Below are 20,603 nucleotides of genomic sequence, written 5' to 3'. Positions count from 1 at the left end.
TCTTGATTTTTCATTTCTAATTGTTGGAACTGTGTCTGACAGTGTAATGTAAGTGGTCCAATTCTACAGACTTTAAACAAGGACATTGAAACAGTGAGTGCAGGCCAGTCAGTTGACAGAGTCTCTCAGAGAAGAGCTGTGTGACTTGAATAAGATTGAACAACGAGTAGAACTACCAAAACAACAATACATTTCCCCTGAAGGCTGTCCAGATTAGTCTAATACTCACCCCAGAGTTTTAAACCTTCGCAATTATCAAGTTATGTTTATAAAGTTTATAGCTGTTGGAAAAAATCTACTCCCTTTAAGGTTCACTGTTTTGGTTTATATCCTCTTGTTCCATTACAGTGAAGTTTAACCACTCACCTGCTTTGCCAGCCACTTATGTCACTCTCCAGGCACAGTTAAAGTTGTCCTGTTGTGTTTGCAGTCATGGCAGTGATGTCAGATGCCATCTTTTCCATATTCATATTGAGAGCACGTGACCACAAAGTCTAACTTCCATAAGGAATATTTGCCAGCAAAAAATGTCAGATTGACCTAAAGATGTTATATTCTATACTTCCTCTTGTTTTATTGTCTCAAGCTTGCTGGATAAGAGTTTATTTTGTTTGTAATTAGGTCGATATAAATCATGTTCTACTGTTTTATATTCCCTCATGAATGCTTGAGGGAAAACATGAGGTTGGACAGTCATGGAGCAGTGAGGACCAATAGGGCCCATGGGGAGGCATAGGCTGGGCTGCAACACAGCAGGAGGTGCAGCTCAGGTCTGGGGCAAATGGTAGAGGCTCCTCTTTAAAAGCAGCTCCCCCCAGGAAGGGGGTTTGACCCCGGGCTGCGTGGCCAGGGAGGGAGGGAGGGGACAGTCTGCAGCTGCACTGCCTGCCTTGGCCCCCAGCCCAGGCACACGAGCCTCCACGGGGGATACTCTCAGGGCCCTTACAAATGCTTTGCTGTTTTTAAACTTTTAAGAGTTGTTGAACGCTGATATATTTACCTATTCCATTCTTTAGTAAGGTTTCTAAACCCATATTTAGAATCTTGAAATTTTTTTTAAATTTTTTTTTTTTAGACTCCTCGAGGCTGAAGGTCCTTGACAAAATCCAATAGACTGTTATGAATGTTCACGAGAGTTAGACTTTTCTTCTCTGTTTTACCTCTCTTGAGTTAATTGTTATTATTTTCCTATTGCACTGGTACTTGAAGCATTGTCACCTGAGGCATGACCCGTGCCAAATGACAAATGTAAATTATCTTTTGTTTATTCTGTGTTCCATTTTATCGATATTAAGTAGCAGCATCTGTGGGAAATGTCACCAGCTGTGCAGAGGAACAAAGCCACAATGCTGGGCTTGTTTTCTCTCACATGTTCTGTTTAGTTCCATGAGATGCCTTTCTTGTAGCAAAGCTGTCTTAAGTTTTGTGATCACAGTTCCCCTTGCTTCAGCTCTGCCAGAATAATTGTTTTTGTAGAACTTTGAAAACTGAATGCTGGAATTAAGTCAGGGTGAAAGCAACCCATCAAGAAAGAGGACTTTTTTTTTTTTTTGACCCTCTAACATTTTAGGCTTTTGATTATACTAGCTCTTCTGGCATAAATGAGGAGGAGAAAGATAATGGGGTGAATGTGGGAAGGCTGTGAGCATCAAGGAAGGTTCCTAAAGCCAGCAGTTCAACTATCTGCCTGCTGGGTGCATGAGTCCTTAATTTTGAAGCACTCAGTGCTAGTACCAGTTTAGGGTATTCTCTCCATCTCCCAGCTCTGCCCCTGCTGCTTTCTCTGTTATATGACGTGCCAGCACTTCCACCAAAACAAACTGGCTTAAGGGGAGCATGGAGTGTGTGGAGAGCAGGAATAACTTGGGGATAACTTGATTTCCCCACTGTGTCCTGTTTTGAAACCACGTATCTGGAATTCACCAAACCAACCATGGAAGCACTTATTGTATGCTCAGCACAGGAAGACCATATTGTATGCCAGCTATAGATTCTTAATAATATTTCTGATGTGACAAAAATCTCTGTTCAGGAGAAATGTGAAGAATCAATCAGAAAACTTCTAACTCTGCATCTTTTAACTTAGTCTTACTTAAAACTTCTTTACTTAGTTTTAAACGTTACTGGTGTCTCATTGCTTACAAAATTAAACAGTGTAACAGTTAAAACTCACATTTCTCTCCCGAGCTAATTTTAGCCTTTCCCACAGCAGTTGGTATTTGCTTTAACTATAGAACTCATATGTTAAAAGAATTTCAAATCTGCCACCTGTCATTCTTATTTTTTTCCTCCACATTGCATCCATAATTTCTTTTTTTTCCATACAAACACTGTAAATCTTCTGGATGGTATTTCTCCTCGTGTAATGTAAGGTTGGTAACTCTCTGAGTTGTGCAAAATAAGACAGAAGCACGCCCTGTCACAGAACAACAAATGCACCATATTTTACCAGTGGCTCAAATTTCCATGCTGCATGTTAAGAAGCTCCTTTAACAAGCCTTTAGGTTTATTTAATAAAAAAAAAAAAAAAAGGGTGTTGGAAGCTTTCAGTAATTCAGTGCACGGCACTTGGTACAATTGTCAGTCCTTTTATCTGCATAAACAGTTTAATGACTACAAGGGTGAGAAAAACAGGGATTTAGTGCTGCAGCTCCAAGTTCCTTTGCTGTTGTTGGATCCCAGCCAGAGCAGCGTGGAGTAAACATGCAGGGTTTCATCTCCTTATTCCTGGCATTTGATAAAAGTGGCTCCAAAGTGATTTTTTGCAGCCAGCAAGCAATTCGAGGACCCTCTGGAATTCCTAAACTTGTCTGCAGTGACCTATGGCATTCGTGGAGGAACAGCAGCACGGATTTACTCAGCCTCACTGTGTTGGAGAGGGTGATTACTGCCTGTTAATTTTACTCTGACCTTATCTAAACATTTTAAAAGGTCAAAATAAAAAAGAAACAAAACCAAGAGTAGCTCCCTTTATGCTTCTCAGCTTTTGGGGGGGTATTTTTAGAGCCTAAGCATTATACAAAAATGTTAGAGAAAATGAATTTAACGATGAGTTGTGCAGCTTTGTCATGAGTCGATGCCACTGAAGTTTTTGTTTGCTTCATGGTTCAGTCTTGATCACAGGACTGTAATCTCCAAAAGGGCAGACAGAAGTTTCCTTGCCTAGCTGGAGCCCTAACTAAATTTGAAAGCAATGAACTGTCTGTCTGTCTCTCTACATGATAATTATAGAGTACCCAAAGCATGTGAACTTCACAAAAAGTATCCTAAAATATCATTGATGATCTAATATATTATTGTATCAGAGATTTTTGAGACTGTATGATATTCAAAGATAATTTTAATGTATTGTTTTCCAGAATGTACATGCTCCTCTTTTATAGTCGTTAGTTACTGGAATTATGAGGAATTAATATAGGTATTTGAAATGCTTTTCTGTAACCAGTGTTTTGGACTAAGACAGAAACAACTTTGAAAATTAATAGTTGTATGTTTCTTGTCACCTGGAAAACACCTTAACTGAGGTAGGACTGTAAATGTTATATGACAGAATCTAGCAGAATGCCCCCACACTGTCCTCAGAAAGTTAAATGCTACATCCCAAGTATTTTCAGTCTCTAGGGTTAAATTAGTCCTGATTTCCTAATTAGATTTATTCTCAGAAGGTAAATTCTTTGTGCATCATCAGCTTCTAAGATACACAGTCCAAGCCATCAGTGAGAAGTGTGTTCTTCCCTTCTCCAGGTGTTGATGTATTTTCAGCAAAAATGGGATTGCACAGAGGTTTTAAACATGATGGTTTGGATTTCATTTGAAAGTCAAAGCTTAGCAGTGCAGAAAGTTAGAATGGCTGTCAGAAAAAAAACAAAATTACAAGTAAAAGGTAAAACACATCCAAAAGTTAATCCTTGACAACATCCTTAATTACAGGCTGATTGAGAAACTACTGTCACCCAAAAATGTTATTAGATTTTTTTTCCCCCCAACATTCATAATATTGAAGAAATTAATCTTTTTTTCCTCTTATATGAAAATTTGGGAAATTTTTGTATGTCTGCAGTTCAGTTCTTGACCTAGGGCCAAGTTTTCACCCTGTGTGTTCTTGATATCTAGGCAACTTGAGCTAATAAGCTGGCAGGACCTATCCTGGTTCTGTGTTAATTATCCAATCTTTTGTCACTTTGTTATTCATCTTTGAGAATGTGTTCCTCGAATGTAAAGCCTAAAGTGTTCATACAGGACTTCAGAACCACACTTTCAAAAAATCAGAAAATATAGCAAAAGACAAGATTCTATTATATACTTTAATCTACTCAACAACTGAAATTTTGTATTTTTTCCTATCTTGTAAGTTGAGATCATTTCCTAAGTTGGTATTGCCTCATTCATTGAACCTTGGGTAACCTTTCCTCTTAATTAACTTTGAGAAAGCATGTAAGTGTAAGCCTACAGATTAATTTTTATTTCTGTGTGTACTTTACTGTCTGCCAGAAGAAACATTTAATTTCCTGGTGACAGGAAGTCCTCTTTGAGCAAAGAATCCCATTCTTTCTGCTGTTATTACGAGGCCCAATCAATAATTACTTTCTCAATCATGCACAAACGAGGAATCTCTGTGAATTTGAATGAAATAGATACACAGAGGAAAAACATTATCCATCACCAGCTTGTATTCCTAACACAAATATAGTAATCTAGAATTGGTAAAACACCACTTTGAAGAGCCATAAATGTCCTATACTTCCAAAGCAGATAAACCATCTCAGAAGCATTTGCAAGTTGAAGTTATCAAAGCTTCCAAAGGGTGAATTAGTGTTTGTCAGGGGCTGTTTGGTGTCTCTTCACTTCTGGTAAATGGTGTCAAATGGGAGCCTGGCTCGGGGTCAGCTTCTGCTGATGGAATCTGCAACAGCTTCCTATAGATAGCAGTCAGTAAAGCCTCTGTAATATAAGCTGTGGCCTAATAAAACATGAAATCCCTTCCTGCCAGTGCCAACCACGACAATTGAGTGCTTTGAGCCAGCTCTGAGCTTTGCCTTTTGCTCTCAGTAAAGATCCACGTCTCATCCCGCTCAGCTTTGTTTGCTTGGGGCTCCCAGATTTTGGCTCTCTGCTTGTACCCTGCTTGTCTACTTACTTGGCACTTGGCTGACACCTGCAGAATTTTTTAGGCCAATACTTTCTATAGAAACACCAGATTTTTAATAGTTCAAGCCAGAAATGTCAAGTATTTCACTGTGAGGTTGCACCTTATCTATTGATGTTTCTTCTGAAGACAAATCCAATTTGTATTAAAGGCAGTTGAAAGACTCCCATCACTCAGTGAAAAGTGATTTTCTGTCCTTTTTTTTCCCTAGTTATGGTTTTGAATGTGGGGTTTTTTGTTTGGTTTTTTTTGGTTTTTTTTTTTGTTTATTTGTTTGGTTTTTGTTTGGTTGTTTTTTGATGTTTTTATGTTTAAAACATTGACACCTTTGGTGTTTCTGGTCCATCACCCTCCTTATCCAGTGTAGATAGAAGGAGTTTCAGTGTAGACAGAAGTTGTATTAACTAGCAATGATTAATGCAAATAAAACATGAAACTAGCTGTGTCATACTCTTAGAACAACTGGACTGGAGACAAATGCTGACTGAATGACTATTACATTTTAATTCTCAACTCTTTTACACAGACCTTTCCCTTTGAGAAATCTTCGCTTTCTATTCCTCTGTGCCTAAACAAGGGTGAGCAAAGACTACTTAGGTTCAAAATTATCAAATTATTGCTTTACTCATGCTTTGTCATTGACCATCTGCTTCAGAACCGTCCAGTGTGAATGGGTAGAATTTGACTTTAAACTGATAAAGATAAAAAAAGTTCACATCAGTTAAACAGGTTTTTATTATCCCTTGCTAACGTGGATCTAAGCAAATTATTGAAATACTAAATATGAATATTCATAAATATTCATGATAGGTAAATTGGAAATGGATGTTAAGGGACTAACTAATTGTTTTGAAAGAAGTGTAGGAGTTTTAAAAGGTAAGGTTTTAAAGGTGGAGTTGATGGGATTACATAAATATTAAATACTGGTCGAAAAAGTAATCCTGTGGAAGTACTTGATGGAAAAGAATGTTGCCTGAATACTTAATATAGAGAGATAAGTTAGATGTTATCTAGGAGAGAGTTCAAGTGCAAAGCTACAGCATGAATTCCTGAACTAAAACAAAATTTAAAAAACAATATTAAAAAAAACTATAATGCCAAATGCACATGGTTTTTTTAAAGAGAAATCAAATCAGTGCCATCTTGTTTTGATCTCCTGTTAAGTTCTGCTTGCTTCTGGTCTGTTTTCCAGTGTTTCACTGAAAAATCAATTTTTATTGCCTACTTCTGAACAGTAAATATATAATCTTAGAATGTAGAAGTTATGAATATCATTTGTGATCTAGGGACTCCATTATTACACAGTAGAGCCTGAATGTCTGCTTCTAAGTTCAAATACAAATCAAACCTTTTATTATACATTTTCACCGGCCAGTAAAGAGAATATAATTGAGAAAATGGTGGGTGAAAACTAGGATACACTAGAGGAGTCAAATGGAAAAGTAAAATACCTCCTGTGGGAAAAGGCATCTCTGAACATAAAGCATTCCTGGACCCCATAGGAGTAAAACTCTCTTACATTTCTACACTAAGTGATGTTTTTCTAAGTATTGTTATTAGAGAAATAAGAGTTAAGAAGCTGCTCCTGAGATCTGAAGCCCAGACTACTTGAGGTAACCCTGAAGTTCAGTGTAAATACAATAATGTCCCAGTTGAGATAAAAACCTCATTGTCAAGTAGATACTTTATATTTTAATTTCCACTCTGAAGGGATTGTCTAAGCCACTTCTGGACCTGACCATAACAAGATATCAAATATATGGTACAACTGTGCTCAAAAATCCCAGTATAGCTGAACACCCAAGCAAGAGGTTCTTTTTTGACTCTACCTGAATTTTCCAGATCCATATTTTCAGGTTGTGTGTCCCCTGAGAAACAGGGTTTTTTTAATTAGTATTTCCTGCTTTTAGAATTACTGGAAGTTTTGAGCCTTTCTCATAGTACATCGAAGTTCTGACTCAAAAAAAAAACCCCAAACTAGAGAGAGTACAGAAAAACAAAAGTAATATTTAGGCTTTTTATAAGCCTTTGCTTAATAAAGGCACCAGTGACCAGAGCTAAGCAATAGCTGTTGTAATTCCATAAAATAACAAACTGTGAAGGATGGGAAGAATAATCCAGCAGAGTGACAGATCTCTGACACAATGACATGGCCTGCAGCTTATGGTCAGGGCCCAAATATGTAAGGAACAGAGCTGAGGGGGGCAGAGGGTGGAAAACAACACCGAAATTAAAAATTTCACCCTTTAGCAGCATCCTAGTGGAGCAGTCTGGCAATCTTTTAGGCCTCCCTGTAATTTAGTTAACTCAGGATGTCAGTTTTTCCACTTTAAAAATAGAGATACTGTATTCTGACCTTGTTGGGATATTGTGAGGAACAAATATAATGAACTTCAGAAAGCCAGTGTGATGCTCCAGTGTTGGCAGAACTTGTTGGTAGATATGAAGAGCTGCACTATTCTAGACTAACTAAATTCAAAAATCGCAGATAACAGGATTTACATAGGCAGCTTCACAGGAAAACCACGAGAATTCAACTTTGTTTATTGAATCCAATTAACTAAAATAATACAAAAGCAAAAAAAAAAAAAAAAGAACAAACCCTAATGTCTACCATTTGTATGAAAAATATTTTGTAAAATTTTGGACAACATCTGCGATTTGAATGAGAATGATTGCAGGGGGAAAGCTGAGGGAAGTTGGAGACATTTTTTTTTTTCAAGCCTGTTTGCTTGACCTGAGCTACATTCACAAAGTTAATCTCATGTTTAACCTGGATGGATTCTTGACCAACTTATGCTGAATTACATGTAGAACTTAGACCAGAAAAAAGTAAAAGAACATCATATGGCTGGCAACTGTGTTTTATTAAGACCTATTTCCTCGGAAGGTTTTGTAGTTCACTGTAGGACAAGGCCTGTAATCAGGTCCCTTTTGTCACTATTAATATCTTTTTGGCTTCATCTGATAAACTTTAAGTTTATAATGAAACTTTTTCTTTTTTTTTTTTTTAAATAATGAAATGTGGTTTTTTTTCATTTTTTACGTGAAAGGAAACCATACTAGCGCTTTTAGGATCTGCCTTATGATTTCAAAACAGAATCAATTTTTAAATAAAATTGCTCATCACAACAGCTGTTTTAGGATATCTTGTCCCCACTGAAATAAGTGACAAAACCCACCAGAATGTCTCCTTAGGTGTCAATATATAAAACATATTAAATAGCTAGTGGTTCCATAATGCTTCCTTGAATATTGGGGCTAAAATACAAGGGATAAACAGTGAATTCTTACTGGTTTCCCAATCAGAGTATTTTTGTGGGGTTTTTTTCCCTTTATTTTGTTGGTCTTTTTTTTGTATTAAACAAGACAAGTCTGATATATGTTAAGAGATATTGAGAACACAGGAAATTAGCTCTGTAGAGAGATTAAGTGGTTAATAATTTTCATTATTTCAAGAAGATCATTGACTCTGTTGTGGGGTTGATGTATGTTACTTTAGTCAAAAAGCTGAAATTGTTTTTCTTGGCATTGCTCCCACGTGAGACCTGTTTTTTTCATCCGAGAGCCAAGCTGTCTGTAGCAATCTGATGCATGAGACATGTAATCATCCTGAGCAGGACCTTCCTCATGACCAAAAGGCTGCCTGCTGCAAGAAAATTGGAACAAGGTGTTGGGCATCAGAGAAAACACCTGCAAGCAGAAAACTTGTCAGAGTCAATCAGTCCTCCCCTCAAAGAAAACATAATTTGGGTGGATGGGATGAAGAGCTGGGCAAAACTAAATGTTAGCAGATGGGACAGTAATTGTTCTGATGTTGAACAGATTCGTGATAATTACACACTTTTATTGTTTGATATATGGATTAAAGGTTAAAGAAAACTGGGTGAAAGATGGTGGGAGGGAATTAATTTAGACCTTCATTGTCCCTCTGCTCACCTTTGAAAAAGCTGTTCCATCAATTGCCCTTTGGGGGTTCTACCATGAAATTATATATTGTTTGTGAGAGAAAGTCTTTTAAAGACAAATATCACTTTCTACATTTTCAAGGTTACAGACGTGCCTAAAGGTTTTATTTTTCTCAAGGTTTTATTTTTCTCCTGCCCCCTTTTTGCCCCAGGTAATGTCAAATGTCCCACAAGAGAATGGAAGTCACAGAAATTTGCTGATGCCATAATATCTGGAAGGTGAATTACCACATGTAATAAAGGGATCAGAAGTACCACTGCCAGGGGGTTTAAGGGTAAAATCCTGTTTGAGAACTTTGGCTACTGTTTCCTTTGTCTAGCATTTCTTATTCTAATACAAACTCGTGATATTATACTGTTCTGGGTTTCCTGTGGCATCTGAAAAATTAATAAATCCAAAAGGAAAAAAAAGATGGAATACACTTAAAGCTAGTGATGCTCTTAACTGTGAAGTCTACAAACACCACTGAGTATCAAGCAAAATGAAAAGACAAAGGAATAAGAGGATGCAAAAGACAAAAATTTTAAATAGCTACTGCATTTTTCTTCATGGAATTGCCACATTCAAAACACTTCAGATTTTTTTTTTCATGTCATATCAGTTTTCTAAGGCTCTATTTTCCAGAAAAGATTGTATTTTTACAGTTAACTTGCTGTAGGAATTATCAATGAATGATCCGTAATGCTGATGGAATAGTAAAGTGAAACACATTCCATAATTCCCAGCTCCTTTGCTGGAGAAAATAAGTCACCTTCATGTGACATTTTGAGGAAGAATTGTAGGTGATGGACAGGGTTGCACTTTGATTCCTTATTGTTCTTGTAGCAGCCACAGGAGTTCTTATTCTCTCAGCCATGCTGAGATGCCCTGTTTGTGGTGCTAAATTTCTCCTGCAGCTGACCTACCGATTAAGGAGAAGTTAGGGGGTAAAAATCTATCTTAATTTTTGCTCCTAGCCTGCCTCACGTAGGGTATTTCTGGGAAATTAACTTCGTTAAAAGTAAAATTAAAAAGAACAAACTTAAATTTCTGAACTGTTGTATCAGAAAGAAACTTTTCTCTGTTGATGTAATATACCTTTTATTTCCAAGACTTGCTGGTCCTTTGTGGACTAATATAGCATTGTGGTGTTCTATACTGGTTGGTGAAAGCTTAATGAGATAGAAGTTGGAAATTACTGGAGTGAGGAGTGGTTTCAGTCCATAGGGTACAGGAAAACAGAGTGCAATCAAACTTGAAAAAAATGACATTGCAGCAAATAAAGTTAGCAGGTGGGGCAGTATTTCCTATATTCTTTATCAAATCTCTGCAGCTGAAATCCTAAAGTGGAATGGCATGGATGGCATCAGCATCAGCTACATTTGTTTCTCTAATTAACAAAGAAATACTTTTCTCTGTGCAAAAGTTTCATGGTCATGGTAATTAATAGTAATATCTTTCAGAGCTGAAATATCTTACTATAGAATTCTAACTCAATTTTTTTCTTCCCTGTCCCTTACCACTGTAGCTGCTTTTGCTCTTGTAATTCAGGTATTTTAGAGCACTGACAAAGATGAGAAGTTAGGAGCCTTGTTCTGTGCCATGAATGCTTCCTGTTGTGTCTGGCCAGGGCAAAAAGGGCTGTTGTCATTTCAGTGAGTTGTGTCAGGGCTGTTATCAGACCAGTCAGTGTTTAACAGAAAGACAGAGCATTTTCAACTTGTCCTTTCAGCAGAGAAGATCAGCTACTCAGTTTTACAGCTGATACCTAACAGAAGGTATATCCACATGGCATTCTTAATTCCCTATTGTCATTCTTCCTGGACTTGGTGCTATAACAGCAACCAGGAGAACATTCTACCCAGTGGCCCAGTTCATATTTGCTGACAAGTGCTGGGCAGTGTCCTGTTGCAACTCAATTCCTGGGTATAATGTGTTACTCAGGAAAGTGAGAACTGATTTATAGAAAAGATCACATATGCTGTTTGCAAGACTTGTTATCTGTTATAGTGGTACAGGAGAAGAGGCTTAGTAATGTAGAAAAGGAAGAACAGAGCTTTGAATGGTTGGTACATTTGCCACAGACTTGATGTGTATAACGACCTGATGTTCTGTCTTATCCACCACCTGTAAATCTCTCCCCAGGTTGGTTTTTCCATAATCTCAACATCCTAGAAACACAGAATTTGGAGTTCTTTACTAAGAACCACATGACTTGCATTTTATTTTTTTCTCCTCCTCCTCAAGCATTTTATTACCAGAAATAACATAAAATAAAGAATAAAAAGAAAGTAAAAAGCTGATCTTTTCTGTTTCTACTTTACCCTTAACTTGTGAGACTTTTTCATTGGAAAAACCCAAAGCACTGGGGGATATGGAATAGGGTTGCAAGGAATGCACCTGCTGGTTTATAGAAGAGGACTTGCTTTGTGAATCTATGGGGAGAGGGGGAGAGAGGTGTTTCAGCTTTATTTTAGTCAGAGTTTGCATTGCTCAGAACCCACACCAATGGCTTTAACTATCTTGGAAAAAAGTTTCAAAGATATTAAGTAATATGTTCTGTATTATTGTTTTCCTTTTGTATGGATAATTCCTTGTGAATGATATAGCAGAGCCTGCTTTTTTTCCCCTATTATTAAGCCAAGTTGAAAGAGTCCAAGTCGAAAAGTGGAACTTGGATGGTCAAATATATTTTAAAAGAAATTATTCAAGAATATTAGTTGTTTTAGAAGACGACAGATAATGCACAGAGAGGAAGATCATCTGTTAGATGGAAATCTGATATTCTGTTAAGGGATCTGTGATTTGCTGAAATTCCTGAGAGTCAAATATGCTGTCTATATGTCACTGTAGAAAAAAAAAAGTAAGGAAAATGCATTTGAGAACATTTTATTACAATTCTATGTGCTTTCAAAATTGTATTTGTCAACGTTCACACAACAGTTGGAATATAGTTGAAGTAGGCTTCTATTTAAAGTTTGTGATTAGCATGTACCCTCAGTGTCCTCAGTGAGTGTTAGAGCCACTATAAATGTCTTTTGAAGCAGAAAAGATTTGAATTTTCTAGGTAGAAAGCAAACTTTGAGAAAAATACTGAGAGATTTCTTGTACCATAATAACGATGTCAGATTGATTTATGGTTCTCCCTCATGGTTATCTTTCAGGGACAAAATAGCCTGAAGGCAGAATCCTCATCTACTTCTCCAAGAAAATAAAACTTTGTGAAAAAAAATAAATTCGTAAACACCCTTGTAAGTGGAAACTTGGTTTCCAGCCTCCTGCTTGGATTGCTCCCAAATAGGGCAGAGAGTGTGTGAAGGCAGGAAAGGTAATTACCATTGCTGAAAACACTGTGTGTTCCAATGAAAAATGCTGTGCTTTGCAAAGGTTCCTGACAGGGGTGTATCCTTTTCTGTCCCTTATTTGTTACCCCAAAGGAACATTCCCTTTTCTCTGCAAGTAGTGAGATTTAATGCTTTGGAAAGATTTCTCTATTCCCGACCAGACATTTAAAAGCAGGGCTTATTAGAAGCTTTCCAGCTCGTTAAGCAAATTGAATTAACTTATTTAGTCCTCAGGCCTGGAGATGGCAAAATTCAATTGTGCAGAGGTGGCAGCCTGGTCAATCTTGAGCCTCTCCTTCTGTGTGTGCTTCCACTTCTCCTCCTGCATGCCCAGCCCTTTTGGAGGGATGCCCTGACAGCTGCATGGCCTGTTCCCCCCTGAGCTTCCCACACAACCTCTGCTTTTGTGGGGATTTTTTTCTGTCCCATTTGAGACCTTATGCAAATGCTGTCTGTTAAAACTGATACAATGGATCAGCCCTGCTTAGAACAAAATTCTCCTTATAGAAAAAAAAAATTATTTGAGGTACAATGCGTGCTGGGAGAATATTTCTTGAGAGGTGGAGGTGAACACCCAGCTTCCATGAAAATCTGTCTGATCCCATATGTTAAATAATTGCTTCTACTGAGAAGAAACATATGGTATTGTTTGGTATCATGGATTAACTGCTTAAATGAACCAAGCAAAAGGAATTAATGTCATTGCTTTATTTCTGCATGCACGTTCATTTTAAAGACACATTTTAATTAAGAGTTTAAAATAACTGTGGCCTAGACAAAATCGGACCCAGCCAAAAGCATTCTGTAGCTTGTCACAAGATGGTGATATCATTCACAACATACAAACACATCCCTGCCAAAATTTTTCAAAACACAACAGCTGCAAGTTTTCTTTCAGATGAGAAAGTTATTGAAATAATATCTTAAAGAAATTTATGGCTAGGGGAGCTTCTCTCACAAGTGCTTTGATAAGTCTTTAAAACAGAGAATGAAAGAAATTGTTTTGTTAAAACATTTGTTTGTTAAAAGGTATAAAAACTAAGATGGTCTTAGCTAAACTATTTTACAAATCTTTATTTAATTGGAGTACAAATAGAGGTTGCACGCTGGTGAAAATTCAAATCTTGTTACAGAAATGGGGACTGACATTTCCTTTCGGAGCACAGTAATGAAGATCTCCAAAATTTAGTACCTGATAAAAAAGAATATCACAGCTCTATTGTTTCTCTAGATTTTCACCTGGATAACCATTTCTTCCAGATTTTAAAATGCTAATTTCCCCAGCCATTTAGCTGTCTTTCTGGGACCATCATATACACTTAGGCAAGACAACCGCAGATAAATGGATTTTGCAGGAATTTCATACGTGGAATCAAGAATTCAGCAAAGCTCTGAACGAATACATGTGTTCCAGTCATATTTGCTTCAGGTCATGGTTTTGATTTAAAGGAGCCTTGACATATTTTCATGGCAGACAGTAGAGAAAAAGAGAGATGTCAAGGAAAGGTGGAGAAATAAGAGACATGCAAGGCCTGGAAGGATGTCTGAGCAGGGGCAGGGATGAAAACCTGCTGGAGCAGGACTTCAGAGAAGGCACAGGAGAAGGTGCAACACCCAAAGTGATAGTGGCCAGTGGAGGAACCCACACCAGAGCAGTGGAGGAAGAACTGAGGAGCAGCAAAACAAAAGGAACTAGTGTTAACTGGCAATTAATTAAATTGTTTGGAATTCCCCAACTGCTTTTTTGCCCAGGCAGCATGCCCTTTCTTCTTCCTCAGCATCCAGAACCGTTGTTTTGGGCATCTTAGAGTACAACTCTGTCCTATGCCTGTTTCTGGGTTTCAGATCATAAATTTGTTGAAACTTTTCTCCGAATGTTGATTAAATTATCCCCTTTCAGACGGTTTAGTCTGTCCTTATAAGGCAGTTATTCCATCTACCTGATATTTTCAACTGCCTTTCATGGGCTTTTTCTAAGCTGATTACATCCTTTTCAGAAGCATCCCTCTTCTCCAAGATGACCAGACCCGCACTCAGGACGTGGATACAGCGAGATTTTATAGTCACAAAACGAAGAAGTTGTTCTTGTTTTTTATTTTCATTCCCTTCCCGAATGATGTCTGATGATCTGTCGGCTTTTTTTGGCTGTCACAGCCTGTTTGAGTCACTGATTTCAGAGAAGAGCCAGTGATGATTCCAGTGTCCTTTTCTTAAGCTGTAACTGCCAGTCCCAAAGTCGGTGTCATCGTGGCAGGGTTCAGATTGTCTCGGCCTCCACCCTGCCCCTGTTTCCACACCTCCCTCCTCTCAGTGTCTTCCCTTACACTTATTTACATGGAAGTTTTTCTGCTCTGTTTTTTCCTGCCCACAGAGTTTGGTGACCTGACCTGCTTGCCTAGGGCATGGCATTTGCTTGCCTGAAAGAGCAGGATGATACAGTCTGTATATTTTGTTTTATGCCTTTGGAAAAGACCATGGAAGAGAACTCCAGGTCTATGACTGCTTCATTTCTTTAATAACATAATCATATAAAGCAAGATCTGTGCAAATTGCAGATCCATGTCATTGTATCCACTTGTAAAACCAAATTCTGATATTTGTCAAAAGAGGCAGCACATAGACATGAATAAAGAAGTAAAATCCCTGAAGATGTAATATTTGGAGCACATAACGTATGGATTCCTGCAAGTATTTTGGACTCATGTGGGATGTGGCTGTCAGAGGATACCTTCAGAGGGTTTTTTTCCCTCCCATTAGAATTAATTCATTAAGCAATAATAGTTATAGCATGGTATGGAAAATAAAATTTCCTGTCACACTTGGAACAAGCCTCAGTCAAGTAAAAATTTTATGATTATGTACAGTTATTAATAAAGGGAACGAGAACATTTAATGGAAGTCCCTCTTCTAAAATGTTTTTTGTGTGATTCGCTTTCGTTGAATCACAGTTAGTAGTTTATAATTAATCATATCATGTGGGTGTCATACCTGACACAAGCAGTATACAGGTATGGTAAGAGACAAAAAGTGAGCCTGGTAAAGCAAAGAGAAGCTTTGAAAGGCCACTGAAAGGACCAGCCCATCCCTATGGTCAGTGTGTGCAGAGACCACTGTCATAGTCCCCCAGACTGGGAGAGCTGGCAGCCAAGCCACAGAGATTGCTCTGAGGTCAGCGAGGCCTTTTCCCTTGTCCTACTGCTATTTTAGGTGAAATAATATCCTAAAATCATAACCAAGCCTACTTGTTGTCTGCTCCCTCCCTCCCATCTGCTAACATTTCTATGCAGGCAGATAATAACAAATTATCCGTTATCTGATTTAGCAGCTTGCCACTTTAGAATCAAAATTTTAAAAATTAGAAGGAAACAGTATTTGGCAAATTTGAAATCCCCTCTATTATTGTAAAATAACTACAAATTCTACTAGTAACAGACCTACACTTGATTTTGTCTTTGCAGCTGGACACTGTGTGTGTGTTGGATTGCAAGGTGAAAGGACTGTTGCAGTAAAGTTGGACTTGTACTTTGCCACAGCCACAAACTAGCAGGTATCAGAATTATGTTTTTTTTTTTTATTTATGAGTTGTGTCAAGAGATATTAATTTTCAGACGGATTCCAGGTTAATATTGTGGCAAATAACAGATGGTCTCAATTAGACCACACGGCAAAGCTTAAAATTCTGTATGAATTAAAGAAATCACATACACAACTATATTTTTGTGGTTATGACAACATAAATTATGGATTGTAGATGCTAAAACATGGGATTTGCAGCACAATTTTTCAGTGTATGGACCCTCACTTCCAAACTGTTTGCTACTGAATTTTCTGCTTTGACTTTTTAGTTGGCTGCCTTGCTGCCGTTTCCTCTTTATCTGGTTTTATTTGCATGTTTGCCACAGATGCTGCATTGGAGCAACAGCTTGCAAGGGCAGAAAGCTTTTACTATCCTTGTAATACTGCAGAACTTATTATAGAATGTACTGGGTTTATTTGTTAAAGGCAAATTGTTCCTCACCTCAGGCTTCCAGATATTTCTAAGTTCTCTGGCTGCTGTTTGCCAAATTGCAAAGAAATATAGCATGACCATGGGCAGAGATTTTCTTCAACATTTGGCCGAAGTACTCTTGTTAATCTGGTAGCTTTCTCACTGGTGGTGAATTTTCCTAGTTCAAGGACTTGTTGGATGTTGATGGCATCGCTCCAGTGCAATCAGTAGTATTCTAATGATGTTTACCAGCTGGGGAAGGGAATCTCATGAATTAAACTGCTTGTTCTCAGACATTCAAAGTAACCCACAATAGAATTCTTAAAGCCAATGTTCTCTTTCTTTTTTAATTTGTTCTGATGAAGGAGAGTTTAAATATATGAAAAAAACTGAGGAAAAATAACAATATTGTTAAAATTTGTTTAGCACAATACAAAACAGACTGCTTTGGAAAAAATGGCCAAAATAAATGTGTGGTCTAGATATCTTCCCTCTCTATTTTTTTTTTGTCCAATGCTAGTTCTAAAAATTGTGCTGCAAATCCCACGTTTTAGCATCTGCAGTCTGCAATTTGTGTTGACATAACCACGAAAAGAGAAATATATTCGTGTATGTGATTTTTTAATTCATATGGAATTTTTAATCTTCAGCGTGCAGCCTGAGATCGTCAGTTATTTGCCATGATTTATAACAAAATCATGGAAGCATTGACTTACACAAAAATTTTGCATGATATTCCAGATGACTTCAATTGCAGTTTAAAATGTAGACTAATCCTGATAATGCCTGTAACCTGTAGGAAAAGCCAGGATGAAGAATTTTGGGAGTTCTTTCCATTTTTTTGTTCATCCTTGTGCAATGGATGTATATATTAAAATATGGCACTAAGAAAACACACTTAAAAACCCCTTTCTGATGCCAGTGATTTTCAAAGACTAGATATTTGAATGATTCTCTGCAGCCTGGATAAAAATGAACAGTAATTATGTCCCTCAATGAGTCTTTGGTATCACTGAGTGGGTGGTAAGAATTAGGTGATTTAGACCCACAACTGAATCCTGTACAAGAACTGCCCCTCAATGGAAAGATGTTAAAGAAAGCAGCAACCAGCCCTAATAATTTTGAGAGTAAAACCTGAGGAAGTTGAAAGGTACATTTAGTACTCTCCAGGAAAGATGTTCTGGTCTCTGGCAATTTTTAGTTTTAATATTGTGTAGAATAACCAGATGGCTTTTTTCTAGATATTGGCATTAAATTAAAGCAAAACAAAACAACCCCCAAAAATAAACAAACAACAACAAAAAAAGAGTTTTGGCTTCCAGCTTCTCAATAAATCTAACAAGGGAACAAAAGCCAAGTATTGTGTTCAGTTGTTTGTTTCTACACAAATACTATTCTCTCCCTTAACTTGATTTTGTAATGTACTTAGTTTGAAGGGATTTGAATTTTTTTTTATTTATGTGGATGCTATTGTGCTGAGCAAAATCATAAGCTTGTCCAGATGAGCCATGTTGAGAAAGATGGGCTGTTTCTTTGTGTTAATACTGAAGAGATTCTGAAAAAAAGAAATACAAGTCTGAAATTTAGGAGAACCATTGTTTCCTACTTGTCTAGCCACTGTACTCCTCAATACAGGCTCTATGCCTCAATTAATAAAATTATGAAAGTGTTATGTGACCTCTGAACAGTATATGAAGCATAAAAATATGATAAATGAAAATGCATTTGAATGACAGCACTGTTATTTAAGTTGGAGAAATGAATAAAAGAAAGGCTCTACAGACTTGTCAGTATATGAATGTCCTGCAAAAGCAACCAAAATTCAACAACCCACACCAGGTATAAGTGAGCTTCACTTAAAGATAAAAATTCTCTGCACAGTGAAGAGCAAAGGAATAGTCATGTGACTCTTCATGTTGTCAGGTCTTTTCTCAAATATAAAAATTTCCATCGGTATATTTTCTCTCTGGCATTCTTCTTCTTTTTACCTTGCCTGATGCCATCTCGGGTGTGTTGGGTTTTTGGTGCACTGCCTTCATACTCTTCACAGCTGGGCCTTTGGAGCGTTTTTTTGTGTATGTTTTCTTCAAATGATCTGTAAATGTTGTCGGGTCTTCTCTGCTGCAAAACCTAAGTGGGGAACCGCTGACTGAGCGATTGTGCTTCATGGAAGGCTTTTCTTGGTTGAGGGAAGATTAGTTTCTGACCTTTTTTCCGGGGCTGTGCTGGCATGGAGTGCATTCTCCTCCAAACTATTGCCTGTTTGCAGAAAAATGGAACTTGCTCTGCCACCACCATGGCATGTCACAAATAAGCTTTATTCAAATGGGCTCCCTGGTAGGAAATGTGGGTGTAAATACCAGTGGTACGAACTGGGGAGCTGGGCAGCTAAATCATTATTAGACCCTTTAAAGCTTTAGGAAATAAATGTTCTGCAAACATTTTATTGACCCCTTAACCTAGATTTAATTTTCTTTATCCTTAACTTTGCCTGAACGTGTTACATAATAGCTTATGTGAAGAAAGTACTAGGATGAAATCCAAGTTTGGCTGAAACTAAAACAAGTCAGTAATTAGCTGTCCTTACATTCCCATATGGCTCTGTGCTTGTTTGCCCTGTTTATGAGCTGAACTGATGGACAGAAATCACTGAGTCAAGGAGGGGAAGGTAACATGCAAAATTAAAAACTCAGCTGGTACTTATAAAGATATGAGCAGCAGACAATGAAAACATCCATTAAGTAGGAAATGATAAGTTCAAAGACAATGGAAACAATACTTGATCTCTTGAGACTGTTTTTTCTCCCCTCAAAAATAAAGTGCTATGTTCCATGAAATCCGGGGTTTACATGAATCATCTACTTCTGGAAACTATTTTCTTAGTCAAAATTCACCAGTCAAGTCCATCACTCAGGAGTAATCATATCCTGTATCTTGAAAATGTTTTTATGAATATATTTTGTTGTAGTCAGCGCTGAGGGAATTATATTGCTCAATGGTTGAGAAATACATGAGATTAGGCAAGACTTTGCCCATTTATCCTAGATAAGTGTGAAATATCTATAACATACCCGAACCCTATTGACACTCAGTGAATAACATATTGCTCTACATAAAAACAGTGAAGAACTTTGGCAAAAACAGCAGAAGCTTGATAGTTCTTATCTGAAATGAAATGAGCTGTCAGAGCAATGCTTGCAGTATGTGCCAGATATTAACAGTTTGGGGGTTTTTTTGGCTTTGTTCTTATCAGTTTTCCGATCAGTGGGTTTGGAGTTAGTGATGGTTTTTTGTTTAATAATTTCATACAAGCCCTTTTTGCTTTATGTATGGTTCTGAAGTTTCCTGCTGCGTGCAGTCCTGAGAAAATACAGCAGCTGGGTTAGAACATAAGAGCAAATTCTGACTCTAGAAACTGAAAATTCTGCTAAGTATTAAGCCTTCATCACCTTATTTCAGGCAACTTGCCTAAGGTGCTTGAAGCAATGGGTTTTTTTAATTCAAAGTATACATAGAAGATTGTTTCTTGTAATTGAAAATGTTACATATTTATGAAAGCTAAGGTAAGGAATTTAATACTTCATCATGACAATGCAGAATATACATTACCCTTACCTTATTTGGGGAATCTCTTGAATCACAAAGATCATTTTGGATCCCTTTGTTACCTCAATTGAGGGAAGTATCTTTCACGTTTGTGTTGAAATAAGATGGACTAAAGGAAATAAAAAAAGATTAAGTCCCTTCTCTTTCATGCTGCATAGAATGTAATTGGTTTAGCCTACCATGTTTTGTTACAAGTGCATGTTATTCTTGCCTGTGAAAATGTTTGGTTCAAGAAGGTGCCATTGAAATGAAGCCCAGGGACTCTTAAACTGAAATACAAACACTGTTGGAGCTTCTGCTGTGGGTTTTTTTTCTTATTTAAAAGACAAAATGACCTTGTAATCATAGCTAAAAGGAGGACTCTACCTCTGACTTAAAGATTAGAGTTAAGGTGATAATCAAAGAGCTTGTGCCCATGGATGAAGTAAAACTGTGCGAGTAATAAAGAGAACTAAGATGAATAAGTGACTAAGTCAGTCCAGTAAAGGTGGCTGGTTCAGTTATATGCCCTGTAATAAAGACATAACCATCTCCAAACTTGGAAGACACTGTGTTAAGACTTTCACTCTAG

The sequence above is a fragment of the Corapipo altera genome, unplaced genomic scaffold (assembly GCF_003945725.1).
Source record: "Corapipo altera isolate COAL_440 unplaced genomic scaffold, ASM394572v1 158, whole genome shotgun sequence".
Taxonomy (NCBI): domain Eukaryota; kingdom Metazoa; phylum Chordata; class Aves; order Passeriformes; family Pipridae; genus Corapipo; species Corapipo altera.
Note: the sequence above shows the minus strand (reverse complement) of the source record.